Genomic DNA, 15,695 nt, shown 5'->3' with positions numbered 1-15,695 from the left:
CAGGCAGCTATATTCATCAAAAAAAAAAAAAAAAACTCTGATAAACTAGCTGGTGAACACAGTGGAGCATTTAGAGGCAAAAGAGTAGGTGGAGACCAAAAACAGAGCAAAAAGGAGAGTGAATATTGTATTTACATTCATCAGGTGGCCAGAAACACAACTCCAAATACATGATAGTATTGCTCTGTATCTGCTGTATGTTTACATTTGCAACTCTTTGCTAACATGTTCACCATATTAACTTGATGCACCCAAGCGGCCAAAAAATCAGTTATTCCAGGATTGAACAACTGTATTGATAAATGAAATGTATTTTTTGGTGGCTAATTTAAAATGTCTAAAGGTTGCTCTGGACCTGAGTGTTTCTAAAATCTTGGCTACAACCCTGGAAATAGAGAAATGAGAATATCATGAGTCTGGCTGAGCAGTAAATGAGGTGCTGAAAGTGTTTAAACTTGGAATTCATTCAATACAGCAACTGCTGGATTTGTGCTGACACATAAAATATGACGGATACTTTTCCCCGCCCTGTGGTTGATTACATGACCAGCTACCTGAACCTCCATGGCTCCCTGGGGTTCTAGTATGATTAAGCTCAAATTTCATCATTTTAATAGCACTATAGTGAATTACGCCACACAGACTGGTGGCTTATTTGATTGACACAGTGGGTGAAATTGATTATAATGGAAGTGTGGGCGGAAGCAGCATCACGCACGACAGTTCAAATGAGATATAAACCGTTTTCGAAAAGCAAAACCTGCTCAGAATACAAAATTATAAGGTTGGGTGAGTACTAGGTGCCACTGTATAATTTTAACTGCTGAATTCTGTTTGAATAAGAGCTCTGTAGTGTTACATCCTGCTCCAAATGTAGCTGTTGGCTTGTCTTTGTAGCTCAGCTGCCAATATTTTATCAGAAAACAAACAAAGCATTTCCAGATTGATTGTTCTCAGTATGTCATGTGATTCATTGTGTGTCAAACATTTTTCAGTATGTCAGTATGTGGGCTTAACTTATTCCTCTTGCTAACCTTTTTATTGGCAACGGTACAAAACAAAGTCCTCTGCTTGACTAAATGACATGTTTACATTTGAAGGTGTTTGTCTGTTTGTTCCACTGACTCGAGACATGCCAAAAATCCACACATACACACACACATATACACATCTCCAATTTTATTTTGGTGAACAAATATTTCATCAACTCTCCAACCTGCCCTGACCTCACAGGCAGACGCATTGTTTGGTGGACTACAGGTGCTCCATCACTGTTTCCTGCTGTGTCAGAGTAATTGCTTACACAGTAGCCTTGGCCAGAGTCTGATTTAAAGTTTCAGGTTGTTTCAGGTCACATAGAGGTCAGGACACATGGAGGTAAACTCTCACATATCTTGTTAAAGTGAATTTCAGCTGCCTGGTGATGATAGGGCGGCCCTTTTTTGGCTTTGAGAGTTGTGGCTGGACCTGACTGTTGATGGAGCCATAGATACACATGAAGATACTAAGCAGGGGTGAAAAAAAACAGTCTGACTGCAATGGTGTGTTTATTCAGCTGAGAGGAACTAGCAACACATTCCCTGTATCCCATGTAAATTCAGTAATTCAGGAAATATATTTACTCAAGTTCTTGAGGAGAGTTCAATCCCACCAACCATTGACGGGGGTTATGTGTCAGATTATTTATTGGCTTGGAGCATTTGTCAAGCAACCAGCGGAGACTCCAAGGAGTTAGTGTCAGCCGTAAAAGTGCAAATTGTCATTTATACACCATGTTTTTTGTACAAATTAAACAACTGAGATGTAATGTGTTAATTAGTGAACTTCAGAGGTGTTCTGGCAGGCAGATTTTGAGCCTCACTAGCAGTTTCCTCCTGAGTGAACTAACTGGCTGCTGGCTGTATTGCTTCATATTTAACCTATAGACAGGAGAGTGGTATCAATCTCCTCATTTAACTCTTGCCAAGAAAGTGAATAAGCATATTTCCCCAAAAAGTTGAACTATTCCTTTGAGTAAAAGTCAATATTCTGATAAAGTAAAACTACTTCAAAATGTAACATCACATATTATGATAGCATAAGGTATAAAGTTCTAAACTTGTGCACTATTTTAGAGGTTAATACTCAATGAATTGATGCACTACGGTTTTAAGCTGCTGGAGGTAGCTTCATAATTAGCATACGGATGTGTGAGTGGTATCAGTCTTCCCATCTTACTAAGTATATTTCTCAAAAGATAAGGAGTATACCCTGCCTTCTCTGGAAGTTTCAGTCTGTTTCACTTGTAACCACACCCAGCAGTGATGTCACAGTGTACTGACACACCCTGAAGTACGCTTCACATCACTGCAGCAAGGTGAGGAGTTGAAACAGCGATGGTTAGTGGAGACAGCAGTGTGAAGTTGTTCTTTAAGCAAACAGTACTGTATTTGATTTTGTCCTTTTTCTTCCAGTCTTGTCTTCCAAACTAGTTCTGATGTCACAAAAGCAATCTTGTAAGTGCACATCTTAAACTTACCCTCATCAGCAGATTAATATGAAAACAGCCTCTAATGTCAAAATCTGCACATATACACAATTCTGCACAGTGAAGTGTAAACATCTGAAACAAAAAACATTTTTGAGTGGAGAGGTGGGCGACTTTAAGTTCATAAAAATATCTAGGAGATTCTTATACTTGGCATACTTACCTATATCCCTACTTGGCAAATAACATGTATTAACATCAAAAACCATGCTTGTTGCTGTGATTGCACCATGATCTAGAAAAGAAGCTATTGATGAATAAATGTTTTTTTAAACTGTTGTGTTAAGAACTGTTTGCACAATTGTGTTTTTGTATTTATTTACATGGTTCTATGTTTAAAATATTTTTAAAAAACTGGGGGGAAAAACCTTGATTTCTGCTCAGTGAAATGATTGGCTCTCAGTCAAAATCATCACCAAAATCAAAACTGTTGAGGATGTTGAGTCACGTCCCGTCTACAACAGCAATCAAATGTTAACAGCTTATGTCGGACCTCCGGTATGGCCGCCAGAGGGTGCGTTACGTCACCTGAAATCCCATTAATCCAGCCAGGCTGCACAGCTGGTGGGTCAAGATAAGCGATGACCACACAGATATTTGTTGTTGTTGCAGCAGTTGTTGCAATTCATGTGTGTGGGAAATTCACTGTGCATTCCACGTCTGCTTTTAATGAAAGAAATACTTTAAGAAATCACTTTATCTGCAGGCAGCTGAACGAAAAGAGTTATTTTTATTCAACCACTGACCTCATTCTTTGTCCTCAAATGCATGCAAAAAGTTTGAGCATGTGTGTTTTCATTCAGTGAAGGGTATTTGTACTGTACATGTTGATTTGTAATGTATGCAAGCGACTTGTTTAAATGCATGTCAGTGTGCTCGAGCGGAACAAATACCTGGATTACCACAGCAAGACAGGAGCATGAGCTGGAGGATCTTTATGTAAGGTTGTAAATTGAGTGCAGCAGAGAGATTTTAAACCGCCAAGTATGATGCAGAAAGCACATTGAGTGAGTTTCATTCCAAAATCAGACATCCAACCACTGTAAAAACTGGATACTTTCCCACAAAAAATAGCTTGTTGGCTAGAAAATTTGGAAAGTCGTTATTTTTTGTTGCATTTCGACAGGGACTCATTAATGTGCAGTGGGATAAAAATATCATGTAGCCACTAAAATGAATCCTTTTCTGTTTGGAGATGGAAAAAAAAATTCAAATGAGGTCACTATAATCACCTCAGATTCATTATAAATCCTTAGAGGAATATTTTTGTCATTTCCTGTCTTCCTCCATTGTAAGCTGGTTAGTGCATACAGGAAACCGTCTGGTCACCCTAAAGCAATACAAATGAGAATCACTTGGGGAAACTATGACCTGACTTACGTAATCACGGAGCTGATGAGTGATGTTCTTGTTCTCAGCAGCTCTGCTCTGGGTTTGGAATACAGTACAGTACAGTTTTAGCTGAGATTACATGTGTCTTGTTTCTTCCCCCCCCCCGCTTCTGTGTGAAAGAGCTCATTATGTATTCCATGCGGGATTATACGAGTTCACTTCTTCATGGTTTAAATAGAAGAATATGGTATCATCCAAGCCTGGGAGGACTGGAGAGTATTTCCTTGAGATGTAACTTCTACTGCATGTGTAGAAGAGAAGACACTCTAAAATGTGTTTATGTCTCATTATACAGTATTAAATTATCTGAAACTTACTGTATATAAACATTGCATCACATAAATCGTTTTTTTCATACCTGTTAGTGACATTTTAGTATGCATCTCGGACACGCAAGTAACAACTAATGCATTAAAGCTCAAAAATCTTTTAACTTTTGCCAAAGTGGGATGGTGAATTGGACAGCAATGTATATCCACAAACTGATTTACTGATAACAATACAGCTCATATGGTGACCACAAAGACAATAATTCATTTACTTGTTTAAACTGTAGAGATGTCTCCAGATGTATTAATCAGTCAATTTCACCCAAAAACTGATCAAAATATTAGTCAGTAACAGCACGGTTGACTATTTATTTTACATATATGAAAATAAATTGGAAAGGTGTCCCATTTTGGCCAAGATGAAGTAACACTTTGCTGAATTCACTCTATATTTCATATCTATAAATGCCTGTTTAAATCTGCAGTTTACACTGTTACTAACAACAGTCAGACGTATTCAGTCACAATACAAAAATATAAAAAAAACATAATGTATGTAAAAAGTACTCATTATGCAGAGTGGTCAATCAGTTATGCAATTATATTATTGGATCATTATCATTGATGCATTAATATGTAAATAGTGCTTAAATTGTTGTAATTGGATGAGGTGGAATTAGTTGCTTTTTTGGTCATTTAATCTTAAACACTGTATCGTATTTGATTAACTGATTATATGTTTTGTATATAAAATTTTACATTCCACCCATGACAAGTACACAAATTAAATTTTACTCTTCTGAAACTCTTCTGAAATAATAATAATCTGTTTTTTTTCAGGTGACATTAATTACATAACTATCAATGTTTTGAGAAGAAACAAGTTAACATTTTGCTATGATGGTTGTGTCTTACAGTAGTTTATTCTTGGGGACCCCAGTCGGTAGTCCATGTATGTTAAATATGTTGGTAGGATGAGAGTTAAATACTCTTTTCACTCCAGTTGTTACAGTGGGCCTATGTGTCAAAAAAATTAACTGCTTTTATACCATTGATGCTGGTATTTATAGTCATTGTTTTCCACCTGATTCCCCACATGTGCTGTATGTCTGACAGAGATTAAGCATTTTGCAGTTCCAAAACTTCGTGGCAGTGAAATGAAACTATCATTCCTTCAGGGGATAATAGGACCTGAACCACCCCCACCCCCCTCAGATGCCTTGAGGCCCTGGCTTGGACCACCAGATCTCTGCAGGATGGAAGTTTCATTGTTGGATTATGTCAGTCCAAAACGTTCTCCACCCTTTTCCTCTTCCTGACCTGCCATTTTTAGCTCCAGGTGTGTTTATGTACCTGTTGGCTCGGGCCCAGGCGGGAGTGGTGGCGCGTTCGGCTCAGTTCCACAAGCTCAACAAGGGTGGACTGTACCACTGTGAAACCTGACGGAGGGGGAGCCAGGACAACAGCACACTACTTTGTCTCGATTTTGCACCAGCATTTAGTCTGGTCCAAACCGGAGCTGTCACCTCCTAAATATAACATACGTTCTCATTCATCTTGATTAAAACGCAACGCTTTCCCGAATTCATTGTTGATTTATTGCTTGATAAGTTTCCTTTAGCTCCCCTATAAACTCCATCGCCCTGTCTTGCCTTTTGATTGACCGCTCCATTTTTTTTTTTTCTGTGCAGAATTTTTCCTCCTGCTGGAGTTAGGAGAAGAAAAAACAACACTGGGGAACTGTGAGGAAGAGGGCACAGCCGAAAAATAAAGGGGGTGGAGGAAAAGTGAAATAACAGAAGATTAGCGGGAAGATTGGAGGGACAGGTTGGAAAGAGAGCAAGAAGATAAGTGGAGAACAAGAGTTGCCATATATTTCTAGAAGTCCCTGCTTTTGTGTGAAGATTTTTTGTGTGTTCTATCTCCTGATTAAAAGGTGAGTTTATGTTGTTTTTTTTTCTAATTGCATGATTGAGCTTTGGGTTAATTTATCTTTTAAATAATGTATTAGCTGTCAGGGAGTCGCCTGTGTAGATTTGTCATTGTTCATCCAACATTCATGCAACAAGGCAATAAAAAGAGAAGAAAACGTGTTTGTCTGGGAGGGGGGGAGAAAATCCAGGAATGCAAGGTGAACCCTCCTGTTTAATACTGCACAATGCAAACCGATGTCAAAGTAATCAGTGCCCTCCCGTGTTTTCCTCCTTGATTGGATCCAGAAACGCGCTGCACGGTCCGCCTATCAACAACAACAACAAAAAAACCCATCCAACTCTGCAAGCAATTAATATTTAAATATCCAACTGGAAGCACAAATAGAAAAAATACAATTTGATTTATTTTGTGCATGTGCCTGATAAGAGTGTATGTGTGTGTGTGTGTGTGTGATAGAGTGCGTGTTTATTGACGCGCACATGTGGCATCGCCAGCGGGTCTTTGTTCCTCTCCCCCCTCCTCCCTCTATAAAATCCGACCCAGGCATGACAGCTCAGTGGCATGCAGGCAGAATATAGGCCAGTATTGACGTTACCGTGTCGTATGAACTTGAAACATATATGAACCTTACCGCCTACACATGTACACACACACACACACACACCCCTCCTCCCTCCTCGCATGTCTTTCAGCCAACAGGCGCATCATTGCTCTCCCTTTGTGGTGTTTAAAACTGTTACCCCCACAGAGCTGCTGTGGCAATTTTACGGTTAAAACTTTTTATTTTCGTGATAGAAAGGTTGTTTTTGTCTGTTTTCTATCAGGAGGGGGAGTTAGTTTGGGGTTTGGGGCTGCTCACGGGGGAGGGGGGTCCGGGAGGGTGTTGTGGCTCCTCTGCGCGCCAGAGGAGGGTATACAATGTGTGTCAATGTCAAATGGAGGTGTGTCCCTTGTGTGTGCGTTCACTGGTCCATTGCTGGCTCGGATAAAAATGTAAAAAAAAAAACACGCAGCAATGCCCCGCAAAAATGCGTTTCGTAAGAGTCTGCCTTATGGAATATCTTATAGCTTATATGGTGCGTTTATGTGTGTTTTGCTTCGGTGTGTCGTGCCAGACCAAGAAGATACACGCGCGCGCGCACACACACACACACACACACACACACACACACACACACACACACACACACACACACACACACACACCACAGCTCTACAGACAGGTTTTCTCTATGCTGCAAGCAAGCTCGGGCGCAGATTCTGTGAGTCATACCGCATTTGGAGACTCGTGGCCTCACCGCTCTCTGAGTGAAGTGGAGCCCCTGCTGATAACGCGCGCGCACACGCACGCGCACCAGGATTGTGCATTGAGATGTAGCTCGAACATGCACGCGCACACAGCCTCTCCACAGAGCCCGGTCAGAAATTATTGACTGTGGATATTTAGAAATGGAGCCACACACACTGAATGTATTGTTTGTTTTTCTTGGTTGGAATCGCTGGTGGGTGTGGTGTTACTGTCCATATTTTTGCACTTTGCATCAGTAGCAGTTATACCAGAATGATATAGCTAAACAGATTGACAAACTTGAATCCTGGTGGTAAAGCATTGTGGCTTGTTTTGTGGTTCTAAAGGGTTAGTTCACTTAAACCTCAGTTTAGTCATGCAGATAGTTTTGGTTTTTATCTGATGTGGTTTTGAGATATATGTCTCTGAGATGTGTGCCTCCACCACCAAAACAATGGAGGAGAATGGAATTTTATCTGTGCTGCTCTAACCAATGGAAATGAATGTTTTAAAAACTCAACAGCAGCGTGCATTTCCAGAAACTGTCACGGTTACTCTAGATATCTGTAGATTATGCCCCACTGTGTGACAGTTATATCTGACACTATTTCCTCAGAGGAAGCAGACGGTATATGTAAGCTGTATTTTTTCTTGTCAGTTTCACAATGTCACTTTTCACAGCTCTGGGCACCACAAGTAAAATTCCATTCACTTCCATTGTTTTGGGTATGGAGGTAGAAATGTCAGAGACAAACCTCAACAGATAAAACCAAAACTCTCACAGATACATTTTTTATTTTTTTAAGTACAAAAATAATGTTTTTTTGTCATTTGAGAAAACTGACTTTTAAACACGTAAGTGGGACTTGACATAAAGGGAAATTCTGGTATTTTTCAACCTGGGTCTTACCCTTACCCATAACCCTTACCCCTAACCCTAACCCTAACCCATAACCCTAATAATGTGGCCACTCTAACTATGGGTCATGCTAAATTTGCACTTGCCAACTCCATTGTAGAGATTTCGGCAACACAACTCCAACAAAGCAACATTTAGAAACACCTCAATTTTCCTTTAAGGCCTTTGCTACAAAATTCTTTATCCTTTTTTAAAAAAAAAAAATACTGCATGAGTGATGAGTAACCTGGTATGGTAGAAGTTAAAGGCAAGCAAAGTATGAATTCAAACCACCAGCGAAAATGGAATAATCAGTATTTAGCTCAGGCGGATTAACTCTAAGGATGGGCAGCAACAAAGTTCATTTACTCAAGTATTGTACTTTTTGAGGTATTACTTGAGTATTTCCTGCATTTTGTAAGTTTGTATTTTTACATCAGCACATTTCAGAGAAAAAATATTGTACATTTTACTCCACTAAATATATATAAAGCCTGTATTAGTTATTCTATTTCATGCAAAATGTACAATACACTCATAAAATATGAGCTAGTCTAAACTACTCAGCAGTTTAAGGGATATTAAATGAGTAATTTTAACACTCTGAACAGAGTACATTTTGAAACATGTGCTCATGAGTACAACTGTGAACATACAGCTCAGTTACTTAAAGTGGATATTTTGACATCATGGTTTTGCTACATTTAATCTCTACTGGTTAACGCTCAGCTACATCCCTGAAGTGGCCAAACATGTAAATCTTCACACTGCCTCCTCTGGCTGACTGTGTGTTTGCGAGCTGATCATGTTGGTGGGACGACATGTTCATCGACTTCAAAGGCTTTTTGTCCCTCTAATCTGTTCCAGCATTAAGAAATTAAAAATCATGGGGTATTTATAGAGGTCACGAGTACAAATTGTTCTGATGTGCATTTTCTATTTTAATTTGATTAGGTTACACAGATGCTGAGCTGCGGAGCTAATCTTGTGTAACATCTTGTGTCCCCAGTAAAGCCTAATATAGATGTCTTTTTTACATAAATGAAAGAATAGTAATGAGTTAAATCCTGACAACCCGCTGTTGTTTTGAAACTGTTATTCAATTAATAGGTTATGCATTGAACAAAAATGTATTTTATTTGTCATTTAGAACTAAAAATATCAAGCATTTGCTATTTTCAAGTGTGAGAATTTTATATCTGTTTTATATCCAATTCTTTTTATCAATCCTTGTGGAGTGATAGTCCAACTAAGGTATTTTGAAGACATCACCTTGGACTCTGATGGACATTTGTCTTCGTTTATTGATATTTTATGACCTAATTTATTAAATAATCAACAAATAAGTCAAAGATTAATTGTAACTATTTGTTAGTTTGAGGCAAAACTAAATCCCTGCCAGTAGGAGGAGTAAGTAGGACTTGTTTTACCAAGTTTTGCATCTAAAATGGCACTTTATTGCCAGATTTCTTCCTTTTGTCTTAACAATATAAGATTTTAAGGCTCAGCAGAAAATCCAAACAATTACTGGCATTACTTTTTGTACTATACATCACATTCGTGACCCCTAAAGGCATCTGTTTATCTTCTGGTTGCAGCGAGTACAGTGCTACTTTGAATGAGCTAGGCTGTTGACGTGTCACATACTGTAGCAGTGATTTGTGGAGTTTTTCTGGAGTCGTGTCATACACATCTGTCAGGGCCAAAAATACACTCTTCGTCTGGAACAGTTACCCTTTAGTCTGATGCTACATCCCCGAGTGCATGTGCTCTGGCCAGACTAATAATCCAAGGAGATCAACATGTTGACATCATTAAATTTAGGCGGATGGGAGCAGTTTGGTTCAGTCCGCTGTTGAAACTTGCTGTGAGACACTTCTGAGCTCACTGACATTGAACCTTTGAGAGGAAACATCTGTAAGTGATAACGTGAGAACAAAGGTTTTGTATTTGTATTCTACGTTTGACTTATTTTGACAAAATAAAGTTGTAGAACTGTAGAAGCAGTGGACAGTGACCATGTTCAAGGCAGCCATGTTTCATTGTCTCTGCACCACTGAATTTGTTGCTATGGTGGCTATTGACCAACCTGACCTCATTACAGACCAGTTGCACCATCATCAGACATTGCCTCTGTTCATTTAGATTGTCAGTGACAGTTTGACTTTTTGCATTCCCGGCAGAGCCAACAAAACATCTTTTGTCTATTCTTTAAAAAGAACAAAAGTGACACTCATTCTTGACTTAAAACCTTCTCGGGGCGAGCAACATTTTCATCTTCAGCTTTCAGATTTGCTGCTTTTCTCTGTTTTATATAATCGTAAACTGAACATTTTTGGGTTCTGGATTGTTAGTTGCAGAGAAAAACACATTTGAAGACATCCCCTAGGGCTCTGAGTACTTCTTATATGGGCATTTTTCACCATTTTCCTTTCACTATTTCCACATTTCCTATTTTCCTATTTGCTCCATTTGCCACAGTACAAATGCACTTCTACAGCTATTGGTGTGTGGAGGGAGAACTTACTCAAGCGTATTCAGACTGTCACCTTGCCTGTTGACTCTACCAATATTAACATTTACTCCCGCAGTGTTTGCTAATCCATCAGTGTTGACTGCAGGGAAAAACGATATGCTTGACCTGTTAAGAGTGGTCATGGTTGTGTAGTAATGAGGTGTTATTAAATTCATACTTTATTTCTGACCTTCAATGGTTTGGATTCACATCTGGAGACTTCATGCCAAAACTAACACCTCCTTGATATAAAAGTAAAGCATATTTTTTTCTAATTATAAGTCAAAACTTCTGGTTTTGACCATAAAACACTTCATCATTAGAAAAATATGTATAACTCTTATAATTAAGTTAATTGCCTGACTTAAAATGATACTCTGGTCAGATATTCTGAATGTTTTATGAACTTCGAGTGTGTGAAAGCGAGGGTTGATAGCTGCTATGAAATAGAAGAGACAGTAAACAGCGCTGAAAGGTAGACGGATGTGTGGATATGAAGCAAACGAGGCCAGTAAACAGCTATAATTGGACACGTATTGCTTCAGAGGTGAATTCAGTTCCCAGAATATCAGAGAAGCAAATGCTGCACGGAAATAGTCTTTATCCTCATGATGAGGTGTTGACGACGTTGAAATGATCTCCTCTCTAAGTGTGCTCCAGCTGTTGGGAGTATACAGTCCTGTCAGTGTTCTCAGTGTAGCTGCGACGCCAAGCCACTGATTAAACGTTAAGTATTATTGTAGTGGACTGCATTTTGGTGATGATTGCGTTTCTGTGTTGATGGTTCAATGGAGCTCATGTTTATGCTGTCTGTGGGTGTAATTGCCTCTTCAGAGTTATAGTTTTGTTTGCTGCTTGGTTTGAAGATCGTTGTTCATTTATAGCAGAGGTTGTATTAGTTAGATGGCTGATGGCCAGTTTATTTGTTTGCCAGTGGAACAAACATGGACGTAGATAATCTTGGAACAAATGAAGAGGAAAAGTACATTATTAAAGCTGCACTAATCAATATTTTTGTATTAACAGTGGATTTAAGTCTCTATATTTGATGTCAATGCCACAGAGAATTATTACCTGACTCTACAGTTCTCTTCAGCTCTACATTTTAGCTTCTTTTAGCTCATTGCTTTGGTTTTATGACTTGCAACTGCACTCTCATCCACCCTTTTTCTAGCAGCAGCAGCAGCAGCAGCAGCAGCAGCAGCAGGCTACCTGCCCAGCATCAAACAGCAGACAGACAAAGTTAGCATCTAACTTGTGAACATATTGGAACATTTAGCAGCTAAAGAGCCAGATGTTCCCCTCAGGATTTGAATAGAGACAAAAACAAAGCTAAAAGGAGCGTGAATATTAGACTTTGACTGCTTTTTTGGCCATATGATCAATAAATGGTGCTTTAAGTTTTACAGCATTAAAGTGCTATTCAAGGCATGTCAGAAGAAAAGGTTGTGCATGCTACATGTACTCAAGGTCCACTTACTTTTCCGCTTTAACTGCATTTCATGGTCTCGATCAATGTTCTTTTTGGTTTTTTTTGAGCTTTTATCCACGTCTCATGGTCTTCATCAACACTTTTTCTCAAGCTTTCAATCACATCTTACAATCTTAATCAGAGTTTTTTTTTCTGAGTTTTTAACCATATTGCCATCAGTGGATGGAGTTTGATTGTTCAGTATTCATCTGAGCCACCTTCATCTGCTGATGAAGACCAAGAGGTGTATTGGAAAACTCTGGAAACAGCTAGTAAGTGGACTTTGAGTTAAGATTTTTTTTGGCAAACTACTATTTCTAAGGTCAAGAATGAGCTTCTACACTTAAGCTTTATTTTACAAATGTTATTATTTGCTTGTCGAAATCTGACATATGAAGTAAAACTTAAAATTAAATTACTAAATTAAACCTGCGGTGCGGAACTTTTACCTATAAATGAACATCCATTACATTCAAGCTCTTGCCAAACAAGTTCACACAATGCTGATTAAGCTTATCACCGCCAGATAAATCTCTTTGTATTTCACAGTATACAGATTTTTTAATATGGTGTTGGGTTTGACATTCCCACACTGGCTGGATGAATACATACCACACATGCTCTATTGGCAGAGCATGCATACCAGAGACTTCCTCTGGGCTAGCCAGCTAACTTCCTGTTAGCTGTCTGCTAACTTGAATGGAGATAAAATCATTTAATTGTGTGGCTCTTCTAGACTTTCCAAATGTTATCAGACTGAATGGATCAAATTCTGATAGTGAAATGAGTCAGTTTGTGGGGGTTGTGATGCTTACAACCGCAACAGTAGCAATGGAGTAGGCTACAGCAGAGCCTATGATGTAAGCATGTGTTGACAGTGTTTTTGTAATTATTTTCACTGCCAGAAGGGGGAGACAAAAATCCCGCACTCCAGTTTTAAATCTAGTAATTAAATTAGCCAGTAAAGTTTTCAGATGTAGTAGATAAAGAGACATTTTTCATAACAAATAATTAGCAAATAAAAAATTGCTTTAAAAATCAGTATATATTGCAATCTGTCATGAAAACAGCTTATTTTGGATAAATAAAAATGTATTGTTGGGTAATATCTAACAATATTTCCTGCCCTTTATGTACACGCTCCAGTTGCATCCTGTATGGCCCATCTGAGTGCAGCTTCTGTAACTAACATTGCACTTCTGCTTGTTGGCAGCAAGAGAAACATTGATTCTTCTCTGTTGACAGTAGATTAAGCTCAGTGTGTTAAAACCTGGCAAACATGACATGTAAAACCTTCCGAAATGCAAAACAAACATTTGGAATTCGTGCTTACGGGCTACTAAAAACTGATTGTTTGGATGGAAACCAAGGTACACTGAGCACAGCTGAAATGTTTTTCCCACTCAGACTCAGACTCTATCTTTGGCTGTGGAAAGGTGATTTTAATCAGTTTTTCTGAACAGCGTATAAAGACTTTGAAGTAAAGTCTAGTGCAGAGGCTTTAAAATAGGACTGCTTACTACATGATACAGCACCATGGACAGCGATTGTTTTGTTTACAGCTCATTTTCTCTAGATCAGATTGATTCCTAGGAATTGTGAAATTCATTATTTTTTAAAATTAAACACACCGGGGGGTTTAAAAGCATGTCTGTGTTTAAACACTGCCTGTGTAACTGAAGATCACTTACTTTGATATGACTCCTGCTGTTGCTGGTTGACATTAGCGCACACTAGAATGGGTTTTTGTAAAATGAGCTCAGTATTTGTACTTTCTGTACAGTGAAGAAGAGCAGATTAGCTGAAAACTGAGACAGTGTAACGGCGCTCACTGCGTAGGTGTTTGAGATCAGTCTAGTCTGAATAATTTCTGACCATGTGAGTAACATTTTTGGTTGTATTTGTGTTTTTCATCAGATTTTTTACCATCAGAATCTTGGCCAAAGGTAGTGTCTAGTGAATATTAGTCTACTGTGTGTAAAAATATGGATTTTTTTTATATATATATACTCTGTGTAGGTGTTTGTGAGCATAACAGTTCCAGCATCTGGGTCAGTGCGTATGGATTTTATACTGTGTAGGTGTATGAGATTATAGCAGTCTTCATATGCTAGCATCTAGGCCAATGTGTGTGTGTGTGTGTGTGTGTGGAAGTGTGTGTGTGTGTGTTTGCGGGGGGACTGCTCAGTCTTTTGCCTGATGGCTAGAGGCCAGATACAGATAGGCCGAGCAGCACAATGCCCTGTCTGTTCCCACGAGTCCAAACAGCCCTTCACAACACCCTATTTATAGACAAATTCTCTGTCCAAACTCCATTCATATTTCTCAGGTTTGATGTGTGGAGTAAAGTGCGTAGATGCATCTCTTTTTTTTTTTCCAAAATGATGTACTGTGTGGTGGATAATTTATACTATGTCACTGTGCTTTTGAATGGATGCGACTTAAACGCGTCGGAATGTGCATCCAGTCTGGTGCTGTCAGCGGCGACGGTTCGTAATATACAGTGTGTGTATGTGTGGTGTGTGTGTGGTTTACCAAGTGAGGATTCCACAGCACACAGTTACATAATCAGAAATGTTTGTCAATAGATCCACAGGCAGAGGAAGAGCTGAGCGGGGCAGAAAATTAACAGCAGAAATATGTTAGCAGGGGCGCTCTGGTGGTTAAGGCGCATACCACAAAATTGCAACATCCACAGTTCGATCGCAGCCTTTGTTGCATGTCACACTTCTTTCTCTACCCATATTTCCTGTCTCTCTCTGCACTCTCAACTGTTGAATAAAGGCAAAATGCCAAAACATTAAGAAAACTATTTAAAACCTGTTAGCAGAGAAAACATTCGTCTTCTGCTGTTACGTTCAGTATCCATGTGCAGTGTGTTTACAGTGTATAGATTCCCTGAAATTATGTTCCACTAATCGCCTAGCAACAAGCACTGGTGCCACGTCTACTGGAGAAATCCACTGGTTCTAGGCCAGTAATGGATAGATATGTAACAACAGGGACAGCTACCTGAAACAGAGTGTGCAGGTGTAGAGTTCAGTTTAGTATTGATAATCTGGAAATCATTTTTTCTATCATCCACTGGCCACCTCACTATTTTCTGACAACTCTTAGACTAAACGATTAATCGATTAATCGAGAAAATAAGCGGCAGATTAAACAATAATGAAAATATTCATTTGTTGCAGCCCTAAACCATTTAAACTACATCTTTAAACTAAATCAAATTGAAAGCAAAACTTATGAAATTACCAAGACTCTGAATTTCTCAATGGCCTAAATTTTTAGTTTTCAAAAAATATCTGAGTTGCAGATCATTTATCTGTGAAGAGCAACAACAACATGATAACCAATCCATCAGTGACTTGTTAATCAGTCTAAACAGATGTTCAGCCCA

At 38.9% G+C, this 15,695-nt stretch overlaps 1 protein-coding gene across 2 annotated transcripts in view; it reads left to right on the top strand.

Annotated features, from left to right (window-relative positions):
• The first annotated feature begins 5,841 nt into the window (after positions 1 to 5,841).
• ndrg2 (NDRG family member 2) overlaps positions 5,842 to 15,695 on the top strand; it is a 40,796-nt gene continuing 30,942 nt past the window's right edge. The window contains exon 1 of one of the 2 annotated variants that reach the window (XM_044341098.1): positions 5,842 to 6,124. The gene's annotated coding sequence lies outside the window, so the exon portion shown is untranslated. Of the gene's footprint in view, positions 6,125 to 11,453; positions 11,551 to 15,695 lie in introns of those variants that run through there. The other variant, XM_044341099.1, reaches the window with a different exon arrangement.

Source organism: Thunnus albacares, chromosome 22, assembly GCF_914725855.1.
Source record: "Thunnus albacares chromosome 22, fThuAlb1.1, whole genome shotgun sequence".
NCBI classification, from domain to species: domain Eukaryota; kingdom Metazoa; phylum Chordata; class Actinopteri; order Scombriformes; family Scombridae; genus Thunnus; species Thunnus albacares.
Note: the sequence above shows the minus strand (reverse complement) of the source record. Positions and strands in the feature narration are given on the sequence as shown.